The following is a 14,446-nucleotide window of genomic DNA, read 5'->3' as shown; positions in this document are numbered from 1 at the left end:
GCTCTCCCTATCTTGACACAAATAAAACAGGTGACTTGGGAAGCTGTGTGTTGGATATAACAGAGCCACAAGGTGGAAGAGTCCACTGCTTGGAGTAGAGCTGCTTGACAATCAGAAGTTTATGTGAGAGAGAAATAAACCTTTATTAAGGTGTTGAGATATTGCAGTTTATCTGTTTCATTAATTAAATATATAGTCATTGGCTGTATTAATAGAGGGATTGTAGGAAGAGCAAAGGAGGGTGCAGTTTTGCTATTCTGTAGGAGGGATTTGGTGAAACATGCACATACATGAAAAACAAGAATGATAAGGAAGTGAGAAATGATCTACTGGGGAGTCTAAAAGCAAGGATTTTCAGCCTAAAGAAAACTTTGGTGTAGAATAATAAGGGCATATAATATCTATCTTTAAAGTTTTAGAAGTATGTCACAAGGAAGAAGGTTTAGACTTATGCTGAGGCATTCCAGAGAGCAGTGCTAGGAGCAAGATTTGGTCTGAATATAAAGAACTTTCCAGCTGGGCACAGTGGCTCATGCCTGTAATCCCAGCACTTTGGGAGGCTGAGGCGGGAGGATCATTCGAGGTCAAGAGTTCGCAACCAGCCTGACCAACATGGTGAAACCCCCTCTCTCCCAAAAATACGAAAACATTAGCCAGGTGTGGTGGTGCATCCCTATAGTCCCAACCACTCGGGAGGTTGAGGCAGGAGAATCACTTGAACCTGGGAGGCGGAGGTTGCAGTGAGCCGAGATTGCACCACTGCACTCTAGCCTAGGCAACGGAGTGAGACTCCATCTCAAAAAAAAAAAAAAAAAAGAACTTTCCAATAATTAGCACTTTCCCAAAGTGAACTGGCCTTTCTTAAAGCCTTCTTCATCTTTGGTGGAGGCTGTTGATTAACCATTCAGCATCCATTTACCCCTCCTTCTCTGACCACAGAACGCCAATTTTGTTGAAGTATTGTCCTCATGTGATTATGGGAAAGGGAACTCCAAGCCCAGTTCTAGGGATGGATCCTGATCAGTCCAAGCCATTCGGCACATGGCATTCTCTTAGTGGCTCTTGCTTGTCCAAAGGTTTGTACATACCCTAAGCCGACCCAGTCAGACTTAAAGGAAGGTCTTGTATTTCATGGTTAGGAGAGAGGATTTCCCCCTCTCCTGCTGGACATTCATCAGAACTCATTAGTCTTGACTGTCACTGACAGCCATCTTGTGGCCATGAGGGAAACCAGCTTTAGGATGAAACCAGCACTGAGGATGGCAGAGCAGAGAGATGAAAAGAACCTGTCCATTAAGCTGCTGATCATCCTGGGCCTGAAGGCTCTTCTGCCCTTTGATTTCACTTTGAGTTGGAGTTTCCGTTATTTCTAATTTGAAACATTCTAACTGATACATGGATCCTGAAGAGGTTGAGGAATACAGGTTAAATATTGCCTTGTTATCAGAACTGTTGGAGGGTTATTCTATCCCGGGCAAGTAGGCAGGCCTCTCAGGGTACATCCAACTCTGAGACTCATAAACTCTGGTAAAGGACATACAGCTAACTTCATTTAAATTAAAACATAGGCTTCCTTACAAGTGTCTGGAAATCCGTTTTGTTACAATCATGTGTTGGATTTTGGCAGTTACACATTTGACCTCCTCCCTTCCTGCCTCCATTTCCATTTGTAGGAAGTTTCCTGTAACAGAGACAATTCTTTGTCCACTGAAGATCTGAACTTTCAGAGTATAGATTTATTTATTTATTTATTTATTTAGAGACAGAGTCTTCCTCTGTCACCCAGTCTGGAATGCAGTGGCGTGATCTCAGCTCACTGCAACCTCCGCTTCCCGGGTTCAAGCAATTCTCCTGCCTCAGCCTCCCGAGTAGCTGGGACTACAGGCACCTGCCATCACGCCCAGCCATTTTTTTGTATTTTTAGTAAAGATGGGGTTTCACTGTGTTAGTCAGGATGGTCTCAATCTCCTAACCTTGTGATCTGCCTGCCTTCGCCTCCCAAAGTGCTGGGATTACAGGCATGAACCACCGCACCCGGCCGCGGAGTGTAAAATTATTGATGGAAGCAGCTGCTTACTAGGAATTACATTTCCTAAGTCTCCTTACATGTAGTTGAGGCCAGAGACTTGTTCTCCCCAATGGAACAGTAGCAATAGTGATATATATCACATCTGGGTCAAGAAACTTAAGCAGTGAGTGTACCTTCATTGTCTTTGTTCATTCTCCAGTTGAATACAAAGGACTCTAAAGCCCAAGAGGAGGGTGGAGCCACAATATGGAAGGGATCTGGGCAGTGAATAATCATGTGGAATGTTGACCACCAACCGGAAATACTTGTGTTGTACAGTTACATGACTGACAAATGCACTTTCATTGTGTTAAGCTGTTAAACCTTGGGGTTCGTTCGTTGCTGCAGTTAGCATTGCCCTAACTGATACACCTCCATTGTGCATGGTCTCAGTAGGAGGGCCATAGCCATCTCGGCCACCTGCTCATGCTCTCATTACAGAAGCTGAAGGGGTCCAGCCTGGTTCAGCTGCTCCCTGGTTCAGCCTACATTTAAATAGGCAATTAGACGCTTGCTCCTGGGATACTGAGTCTCAAATAAGGGACACAAAGATGCAGGGAAAGTTAAGAATCAAACATTTAACAGTGGTAACAAAAACTTGAGGAAAATATGGTGCTTATGGCAATTGAGCTTTGGCTGAGGTTTCTGCTACTTCAGGAACACACTTGGGTCCTGATGGTTGTCCAAGCATTGTCCTCCAGCTTCTCATTGATTCTGTTAGCTCCTGATAGCCAGCTAATTAATTTCCCCTTTGCTTAAAATAATCAGAGTTATTTTCTTGCTTGTAATCACTTTGGGGTGCATAATAAGTGAAGGCTCTCCCTAACAAAATTCTGTATTTATCTCAGCATTTACCTGCCCTACTACCTTAGTTTCATGATCTAACAGCAGTTGAAGTTGGCACCTCTCAATTTCCTCCTTTCATTGACTGCCTGTCCGATAATCAAGTGATTATTTTTTTTTTCCTTTGTTGACAGTTTGGTCTCTGTCCCAGCTTTCAGCAATTATTTTCCTCTCTTGCCTTACTTACAGATTGTCCTCACCTACGCATTTTCATGACATTTCTACTTGTTAACCATTTCTAGCATTGAGTTGTACCATCCAATTAGCAATCTGTAACATTTTTCTGATGGTAGACGGGCATAGTTGGCAGAGAAAGCACTGAACCCATTGTCTTAGACACCTGTTTCGGTTACTTACAAGATATGTGACCCTGGGCAAATCATTGAACTTGACTGTCCCAGAGACTTGTTTTGCAAAGTATTAGAATAAAAGACTATACGAAAATCTCAGATTAGTTACAATGATAGCAGTTAATTAAAAGCTAAATAGCTAGAGAAATACAGTTGGAGAGAAGGTAGGAAAGTATGAAGGCAGGAAATCTATGACCTTGCCTGCGAAGTCAGGAAGTGAGTGCCAGGAATCAAGGAGGGACTATTCGTTGGTACATGCAGACTGCCACCAGCTGATGGGAACTACACAATTACGTTTTTCTTTTTCAGCTGACTTTATACTTTTGGTTCATCCTTAAATACCACTCCTGAAGAGAATCCAAGATGAGCAGTGGCCCTGCTTCAACATTTTATCCACTCCTTACACACAGTGAATACAAGACCAATTTGGTACCCCACAGCTATCTTTTACATCATTCAATTTAATTTCTCAATTACAAATTCTTTTGCAACATCTCTGATTAGCTGTTCATATTTGGAACTGAACTGCATTAAAAACTCCACCTCTGCCTCCCAAGGTGTACTAGGGACAAGATTTGGTTCCTTCTAACACTGGGCCTCAGTTTCCTCATCTGCAAAATGGGGTAGCTAAACTGAAGCCCCCAGGGTTCAGTCTGGGGTCCCAGTGCACTGTGGTGCTGGAACACGATCTTGTGACTCCTGAACATCTGCTTAGACTCCAGATGGAGTTAGCTCAGCCTCCTCTGCCTTGTGTCTTAGATGAGCCATCTATGCAGATGTTTTGTACACTGGGTACATGATTTCAACAACTTGACCACAAACAGGGCTTCCTTCATGAGTTCCCATGTGTCGAGGCCTCTCTTTGTCATCCAGTGTCCAGCCCGCCTTTGTCTTCTCACTGTTCTTTCTCTTCAGCTGCCTCATGTACACGTCTGCCCTTTCCCTTTACTTCCTCAAAGCAAAGGATGAACTGCCTGGAGTTTTTCCTCTTGCTGAATACCTTCTCTTCCCTTCACTGGGGTGGAGATTGTTGTCATGGAAACCTACAGCCAAAGGTTCTAAGGTCGACACTAAATCCAGCCAAATGGACTCATATACATGGCTGCAGAAGGTCAGGACAGAATGTTTCTCCAAAACTGAAGATTTGCTAATAAAAAACACAGTATTTAGCTGCTCTGACAACTTTTCATAAAATTTTCCCTCTTTTCTCTAGGAGTCACTTGACAAATAAGAGAGGACGGGGGCCAATTTAGTTCAATTTGCTAATCTTTTTGAATGTTTTTATAGATAGATGCATTCATCTCGGGCCATCTTTTGCCTTTGAAAAAATTATCTTCTCCTCTAAAGCATATTCTCTTGAACGTTACCCAAGAGGAAAACAGAAATGCAGGAAACATGAGCTCAAATAACTAATAATATTCAGATAATATTAATCAGATATTATTCAAATAAATATTTTGAGCAGTATCCTCTTCTAGCCACACCTATATACACATACCTACACCCTTTTCTAACTACCTCCCCATATAATCAGATGAAACTTGAAGACAAAAAAGTAATGACTCCATAGAGTTTGGAAAATGCTGGGTTAGCTCTGCCTTTCTGATTATTCCACATAGGTCCAAGGCCAAGTAGAGAAGCAGTTGGTTAAGGACAATATGGTACCATGGGGAGTTGGAGGGTTATGGAATGCCTGAGCCAGGCAAATTCTTTTCAAGTAGAGCCTACAATAATGGAAAATAAGGAGGTTTAGAATGTAGGAATTCCAGCACTTTAGGTGCCATCATGAAACATTAGGAGCACCCGGGGCCCCAGGATTCAGGCGAGCTCTCCGTTTGAGGCTTGGAATAAAAGGCATGTTGCTAACTGTGACAAGGCTGAAAGGATCCATGCACAGCCTAGGAGCAGAAAGGATCTGCTCCTAGGCTGTCACACTGTATTTGTGTCTGCCTGAACTGTTCTGAAAAGATCCTCCTTTTCTGAATCACTAAGACCCCCAGACAATAGAGGAATGGAGTGGCGACGCTCCCTGTGCTAAGCAACAGATTGGAGATGGGGGAGTGGGAGTGGGAGCTTTTATCTTGGCTCTGTTACAGCCACCACTGAACCCAACGCTAATGGCCTCAGCTTCCTTGGCTACTCGGGTGGGGGTGGTCAAAGACAGTAAGTCACAATGTGATACGCCGCCCCCTCCACTTTAAGCTACTATCATTTCTCACTGGGGTTTTAGCAGCAGCCTTTCACTTGGTCTCCTTGTTTCCACTCTTACCTCCCTATAGCCTACTGTCTACCCACACCAAAGCCAGAGTGATCCTCACAAAATACAAGTCAAATTATGTCCCTCCTCTGTTCAAACCCCTCCGATGGTGGCTTCCTGGTATTTTTACTATAACTTACAAGGTCCTACACAATCTGCCCCACACCTCCATTACTTTTCTAACCTCATGAACTATTATCTTCTCCCTCTGTTACTTTGTTCCAAATATACTAGCATTCTCACTTGAACTTTCAATTCACACTTCTGAGCTTCTGCAATTGCTGTTTCCTCTGCCTTGAATGGTCTTTCAGCAGCTACCTGCATTACTTGTTGCTTCATCTACTTCAGATCTTTTCTCAGATGCCATCTTCCCAATGAGGCCTTCACTTATCACCTTATTTAAAATTGTGCTTTATTTAAAATTGATGTCACCAGTGGTGGAATAGGAAGCTCCTAACTCTCCCTCCACCAATGGACACACCAAATAAACATCTATCCATGGATCAGTTCCCTCTGAGAGAAAGTCAGAGACTGGTCAAGAGACTTCTACCCCACCAGGCAACTGAGAAAACATTCACCTCAAATGATACGCCTGGGTATGGACACCACCTCAGGCACTGTGCCAAAAAATTGAGAAAGGAATCCCCAACACCCAGTTTCTTCCTGTGGAGAGGAGGATCTGGATCTCACATATAGAGCCCAAGCCCTAAGTTTCCCCATGGTTTGACTCTTCATTCACCAACTACAAAAGCAGAGAGGATTAGACACACTCATGTCCCCTAGACCATAACAAAAAAAAAAGTGGTGAGTTTATACTGGTGCACGAGCACTTCCAGGGACCTCATCCCCCTGGGAACAGTGCAAAGAAGGGGCTTAAAAAAACACAGCCATCTGTCTGGGTTTGAGAAACATCCCTCCAGCAGCTGCCTGACAGCCTGGCTTCTAACTTGCATCAGGAAGTTAAAGAGACAGTCAAGTATTAACCTGCTGCCAGCCTTGGAAGAGTTTGCACTCACATCAAGCACCCCAACTCTTACAACGTCCACCTAAGAGATTACATACTAAATCTCCTAGCTCTGGGAGCAGAAGGAACTAGCATGCATGTGTCTCTCTAGACTGCAGGGAGAGCAGCAGTGGCTTTATGCCAGCCTGCAAGCTTTTAAAGAGACTCCATCCCCACTGGGATCAATGCTGAGAAGCGGTCTGTTTCTCTCCAGAAGGGGTTTATAAAGCATCCCTCCAGTAGCTAACTGGTGGTCTGACTTCTAACTAACTTACATTGGAGAGTTAAAGGGACAGTCAATAACCCACCACCAGCCTAGGAAGAATTTGCATTCATAATAAAAGCCCCAACTCTTACCTGCATTTACAATAAATCTCCTAGCTCTGAGAGCAGAAAGGACCAGCATACATATGTATCTCTAGGTCACAGGAAAAAAAGCATTTTTAAACAGGTATGCAAGTACCTTCAGGGAATGTATCCCCCTGGAGTGATTCAGAGAAGGGGCCTCCAAAAACACAACTCCCTGTTTCTCCCCAGTAAGGGTTTATGACACACATCAGGAGCCCCAGTTTTCAAAGCTGCCTCCTGAAGGACTCTATTGTCAACTTAGTAGCTCTGGGAACAGAAGGGACTAGGCATATGCTGGTATCCCTTGATCCAAGAACAAAGAGATGGTTTTAAAGGGCAATCCAAACATTCCCAGGGACTATGTCTCCTTGGAGCAGTGCAGGAAAGGAGCAGGAATGTGCAGCTCTCACCTTTCCAGAAGGGGCTTATGACACACACTTCTAGTGGCTACTTGATGAGCTAGTCTCCAATGAACTTGCATTGGGGAATTAACAAGGCAAACAAACAATAGCCCTTTGGTAGCCAGAGTCAGAGCTTGGCACTTCATGGGACCTCCACCTGGATTACCTCAAAGATAAATCCAGGCCTATCTATTCTTTTTGGAAGGAATTTGGCTATGCACAGAGTGTCATGACCTAGCTCTGGAAGTCAAGTGGGCTTTGTGATCCTGAGTGACCCAAGATCATAGAAGACAAAGAGGTGGAATATAACAAGTTTACACCCAGTAGCTAGTCCTCCAGGATGAGAAGGTGCAACCTGAAAGTGAGTCCAATTATTTACCACAGCTCTTCTCTCTAGCTTAGTGCAGAGAGAGTTGGAGATAAAAGCTCACATCCAGCCTCATCATAAAGATAGAAAAAAAATGCAACACTTCCAACACCCCAACCCTTCCAGCTACATTTAAATACCCTGGATGCTGTCATATCAGTCTTGGGGTACTGACAAGACATAGCACATCCTAAGCTCCAGGGGACCACCAAAAACAGAGATGGTAGTCTGGACAAACACAAAAATTAGAGAGGTATCTTAACATTTCTGGCCAGCTGGATTGGTGAAAACCTTCTCCTACACAAGGCTAGTCTAACAAGACAGAGAGAAGTAAGTGGCTTATAAAATACACAGAAACGAACTGGGTGGAGCTCACAGCAGATCAAGGAGTCCTGCCTGTCTCTGTAGACTCCACCTCTGGGGACAGGGCACAGCTAAACAAAAACAACAACAACAACAACAACAAAAAGCAGCTGAAACCTCTGCAAACGCAAACGACTCTGTCTGACAGCTTTGAAGAGAGCAGTGGATCTCCCAACACGGACGTTGAGATCTGAGAACGGACAGACTGCCTGCTCAAGTGGGTCCCTGACCCCTGAGTAGCCTAACTGGGAGACATCCCCTACTAGGGGCAGACCGACACCCCACACCTCACAGGGTGGAGTACACCCCTGAGAGGAAGCTTCCAAAGCAAGACAGGTACACTTGCTGTTCAGCAATATTCACCTCTTCTGCAGCCTCTGCTGCTGATACGAACAGGGTCTGGAGTGGACCCTCAAAGCAATCTCCAACAGACCTACAGCTGAGGGTCCCTGACGCTGTTAGAAGGAAAACTAATATGTATAAACTGGGAAGGACACTACAAACCCATCACTACGTCACCTCATCTCAAGACCAGAGGCAGAAAAACCACACTGAACAGAGGGAAAAAGCAGGGGCAGAAAAGCTGGAAATTCAAAAAATAAGGCAGCATTGCCCCTGCAAAGGAAACGCCAGCTCGTAAGCTGGCTTAGCGGATCAAAGCTGGATGGAGAATGACTTTGACGAGATGAGAAAGAGGCTCCAGTCCATCAAACTTCTGCTGAGCTATAGGAGAGACTAAGTACCCGAAGCGCAAAGAAACTAGCGTCTTGAAAAAGAGTGGAAGAATTGATAACTAGAATAATTAATCCAGAGAAGGCCATAAACAGAATGGACAGAAACCATGACACGAGAAATATGAGACAAAATGCACAGAAAGCACAGTAACCAGGCGCTCGATCAACTGGAAGAAGATATCAGGTGTAAGGAGATCAAAAAAAGAGATAAATGTTGAAGAAACAAAAGCGAACAAAGCCTGCAAGGAGAGTATGGGATTATGTAAAAAGACCAAATCTACACGTCCTAGTTAAGTTATGAAAGTGAAGGGGGAAAATGGAACCAAGTTGAAAACACTTACTCTTCAGGATCCTCATGGGGAGAATTTTACAACCCTAGTAGGGCAAACCAACGATAAATTCAGAAAATACAGAACCACAAAAGATACTCGAGAAGAGCAGCTCAAGACATAATTGCCAGATTTACCAAAGTTGAAATGAAGGGAAAAAAGAAAAATCTTAAGGGCAGCCAGAGAGAGAAAGGTCGGGTTACCCACAAAGGGAAGCCCATCAGACTAACAGCAGATCTCTTGGCAGAAACTCTCAAGCCAGAAGGGTGGGGGCCAATATTCAACATTCTTAAAGAAAATTTTAAGCCAAAATTTCATATCAATGACTAAGTTTCATAAGTGAAAGAGAAATAAAATCTTTACAGATAAGCAAATGCTTAGAGATTTTGTCACCACCAGGCCTGCTGCCACAAGGAGACCCTGAAGAGGAAGCTTTCAAACATGGAAGAACAACCAGTACCTAACCTATTGCAAAAACATGCCAAATGTAGAGACCATCGGGGCTAGGAAGAAACTGCATCAACTAACGAGCAAAATAACCAGTTAATACATCATAATGTGGGATCCAAGTTCACACATAACAATAATAACCTTAAATGTCAAATGGACCTAAATGCTCCAATTAAAAGACACAGACTGGCAAACTGGATAAAAGTCAAGACCCATCAGTTTGCTGTATTCGAGGAACCATCTACCCTTACAGAGACATACATAGACTCAAAATAAAAGGGATGGAGGAAGATCACAAATGGAGAGAAACCAAAAAGCAAGGAGGAAGTTTGCAATCTGTAGTCTCTGACTAAAACAGTCTTTTAAACCAGCAAAGTCAAAGAGACAAAGAAGGCCATTACATAATGGTGTGGGATCAATTCAGCAGAAGCGCCTAACTATCCTAAATATATATGCACCCCAATACCTGGAGCACTGCAGATTCCTGTAAGTCATAAAACACAAGAGACTTAGACTCCCATACAATAATAATGGGAGACTTCAACCTCCACACCTGTCAACATTAGACAGATCAGCAGAGACGAAGTTAACAAAGGATATACCAGAATTGAACTCATCTCTGGGACACCTAATAGACATCTACAGAACTCTCCACCCCAAATCAACAGAATATACATTCTTCTCAGCACCACATCACACTTATTCCAAAATTGACCACATAGTGGAAGTAAAGCACTCCTTAGCAAATGTAAAGAACAGAAGTATAACAAACTGTCTCTCTCAGACCACAGTGCAATCAAACTAGAACTCAGGACTAAGAAACTCAATCCAAAGCGCTCAACCACATGGAAACTGAATAACCTGCTCTGAATGACTACTGGGTACATAAGGAAATGAAGGCAGAAATAAAGATATTCTTTGAAACCAATAAGAACAAAAGATACAACATACCAGAATCTCTGGGACACGGCTTAAAGCAGTGTGTAGACGGAAATTTATAGCACTAAATGCCCACAAGAGAAAGCTGGAAAGATCTAAAATTGACACTCTAACATCACAATTAAAAGAACTAGAGAAGCAAGAGCAAACATTCAAAGAAAGCTAGCAGAGGCAGAAATAACTAAGATCAGAGCAGAATTGAAGGAGATAGAGACACAAAAAACCCTCAAAAATCAATGAATCCAGGAGTTGGTTTTGAAAAAAGATCAACAAAATTGACAGACCATATAAAGACTAATAAAGAAAGAAAGAGAGAAAGAACCAAATAGTGCAATAAAAAAATGATAAAGGGGATATCACCACATTTACAAATACAAACTACCATCAAGAGAATACTATAAACACCTCTACAAAATAAACTAGAAAACCTAGAAGAAATGATGCTTCTGGACACTTACACTCTCCCAAGACAGGGAAGAGTTGAATTCTAGACAGATAATGAGCTCTGAAATTCAAGCCAATAATTAATAGCCTACCAACGAAAAGTCCAGGATGAGTGGATTCAGCTGGTGTGAACATTTCATGCCTGAAACTATTCCAATCAATATGAAAAGAAGTCCTCCTAACTCATTTTATGAGGCCAACATCATCTTGATACCAAAGCCTGGCAGAGACACAACAAAAAAAAGAATTTTAGACCAATATCCCTGATGAACATCGATGCAAAAATCCTCCAATAAAATATACTGGCAAACTGGATCAGCAACCTCAAAAGCTTATCCCACCATAGGCAAGTGGGCTTCATCCCTGGGATGCAAGGCTGGATTTGACATCACATAAATCAATAAAGCGTAATCAGCATATAATATAGACTACAAAGACCATACATGATGCATCTCCAAATAGATGCAGAGAAGTTTTGACAAAATTCAGCAACCTTCATGCTAAAAACTCTCAATAAATTCAGTATTGATGGAATGTATCTCTCAAAAAACAAAACATTTATGACAGACCCACAGCCAATATCATACTGAATGTGGGCAAGAACTGGAAAAATTCCCTTTGAAAACTGGCACAAGACAGGGATGCACCCTCTCTCTCACCCTCCTATTCAACATAGTGTTGGAAGTTCTGGCTAGGGCCAGTGAGCCATGAGAGAAAATCAAGGGTATTCAGTTAGGAAAAGAAATCAAATTGTCCCTCTTTGCAGATGACATGATGTTGTATATTTAAACCCATTGTAGCCTGGCCAAAATCTCCTTAAGCTGATAAGCAACTTCAGCAAAGTCTCAGGATACAAAATTATTGTGCAAATCCACAAACATTCTTATACACCAGTAACAGACAAACAAAGAGAGCCAAATCATATGAATGAACTTCCATTCACAATTGCCTCAAAAGAATGAAATACCTAGGAATCCAACACTAGAGATGATGTAAAGGGCCTCTTCAAGGAGAACTACAAAACCACTGCTCAGTGAAATAGAGGACACAAACAAATGGAAGAAACATACCATTATGGATGGGAAGAATCAATATCATGAAAATGGCATGCTGCCCAAGGTAATTTATATGATTCAATGCCATCCCCATCAAGCTACCAATGGTTTCTTCACAGAATTGGAAAAAACTGCTTTAAGTTCCTAATATAGGACAAAAAAGAGCTTACATCTCAAAGACAATCCCTAAGTCAAAGAACAAAGCTGGAGGCATCACGCTACCTGACTTCAAAACTATACTACAAGGCTATAGTAACCAAAACAGCATGTTTACTGGTACCAAAACAGAATATGAATATAATAATGTTTCAGAACAGAGTCCTCAAGCGCATACCACATCTACAACCATCTGATCTTTGAAACCAAACCTGAGAGAAACAAGAAATGGGGAAAGGATTCCCTATTTAATAAATGGTACTGGGAAAATTAGCTGGCCATAGAGTAGAAAGCTGAAACTGGATCCTTTCCTTACTCCTTATACGAAAATTAATGCAAGATGGATTTAGAAACTTAAAATGTGAGACCTAATGCCATAAACACCTAGAAGAAAACCTAGGTAATACCATTCAGGACATAGGCATGGGCAAGGACTTCATGTCTAAAACACCAAAAAACAAGCTAGCCTTAAAAGCCAAGAGTGACAAATGGGATCTAATTAAACTGTAAAAGAGCTTCTGCAGCACAGAAACTACCATCAGTGAACAGGCTCTTCTGGAATGGGAGACAATTTTGCAATCTACTCATACCAAAGGGCCTAATATCCACAACCTACAAAGAATAAACAAATTTACAAAGAAAAACAACTATCAAAAAGTGGGCAAAGGATATACGAACAGACAGTTCTCAAAAGAGACATTCATGCAGCCAACAGACACATGAAAAAATGCTCATCATCACTGGCCATCAGAGAAATGCAAATCAAAACCACAATGAAGATACCATCTCAGTTAGATAGCTAATCATTAAAGAATTCGAAACAACAGGTGCTAGGATGTGGAAAATAGAACACGTTTACACTGTTGGTGGGATTGTAAACTAGTTCATGCATTATGGAAAACAGTATGAAAAGGATCTAAATTCAGAAAGTACCATATGACCCAGCCATCCCATTCCTGGGTGTATGCAAAAGGATTATAAATCATGCTGCTATAAAGACGCATGCACCGCATTATGTTTATTGGCGGCACTATTCACAATAGCAAAGACTTGCGGAATCAACCCAAATGTCCATGATGACGAAGCTGGATTAAGAAAATGTGGCACATATACACCATGGAATACTATGCAGCACAAAAAAGGATGAGGATTAAGTATCCTTTGTAGGGACATGGATGCAGCTGGAAACCATCATTCTCAACAAACTAGCAGAACAGAATAAACACCGCATGTTCTCTCTGCTACTTAGGTGGGAACTGAACAATGCACTTGGACTCAGGAAGGGGAACATCACACGGGGCCTATCATGGGAGGGAGGGAGACATTGCATTGGGAGTTATACCTGATGTAAATGACGGGTTGATGGGTGCTGACGAGTTGATGGGTGCAGCACGCTAACATGGCACAAGTATACATATGTAACAAACCTGCACGTTATCCACATGTACCCTAGAACTTAAAGTATAATTAAAAAATAAATAAATAAAATGCACAGAAACAAACACAGAGAATCAAGGAAAATGAAGAAACAGGGGAATATATTCCAAACAAAAGAACAAGATAAATTTCCAGAAAGCAGCCTGAATGAAATTGAATTCTGCAGTTTACCCAATAGGGAATTGAAAGTAATGGTGATAAAGATGCTTAGAAAGGACAAGACAGCAATATAAGAACAAGCTGGGAACTTCAATGAATAGATAGAAAGTATAAAAAAGTACCAAACAGAAATCATAAATCTGAAGATGCTATGACTGAACTGAAAAATTCAACAGAGGGGTTCAACAGCAGAGTAGATCAAGCAGAAGAAAGGATCAGTGAACTTGAAGACAGGTCACTGGAAATCATCCAGTCTGAGGAGCAAAAAGAAAAAAGAATGAAAAAGAGTGACGATAGGTTAAGAGACCAATGGGACACCATCAAGTGGAGCAACTTATGCATTATCAGTGTACCAGAAGGAGAAGAAATGGAGAAAAGGACAGAAAACATATTCAAAGAAATAGTGCCAGAAAATTTCCCAAGTCTATGGAATGAATTAAAAGCCAGATACAGGAAGCCTGTAGGACATCAAATAAGATGAATCCAAAGAGAGCCACACCACAACACATCATAGGCAGATTGTCCAATTTAAAGACAGAAGGTATTGAGAGCAGCAAGAGAAAAGTGAATTGTCATATACAGTAGAACCCCCATAAAGCCACAAGAAGACTTCTCAACAGAAACCTTGCAAGCCAGAAGGGAGTGGGATAATATATTCAAAGTCCTAAAAGAAAAGTACTGTTAACCAAAAATATTATACCTAAGAATTCTGTCTTTCAAAAACACAAGGGTGATAAATATTT

This window comes from Papio anubis, chromosome X (genome assembly GCF_008728515.1).
Source record: "Papio anubis isolate 15944 chromosome X, Panubis1.0, whole genome shotgun sequence".
Classification (NCBI taxonomy): domain Eukaryota; kingdom Metazoa; phylum Chordata; class Mammalia; order Primates; family Cercopithecidae; genus Papio; species Papio anubis.
The sequence above is the reverse complement of the archived record's forward strand: the minus strand, read 5'-3'. Positions refer to the sequence as shown.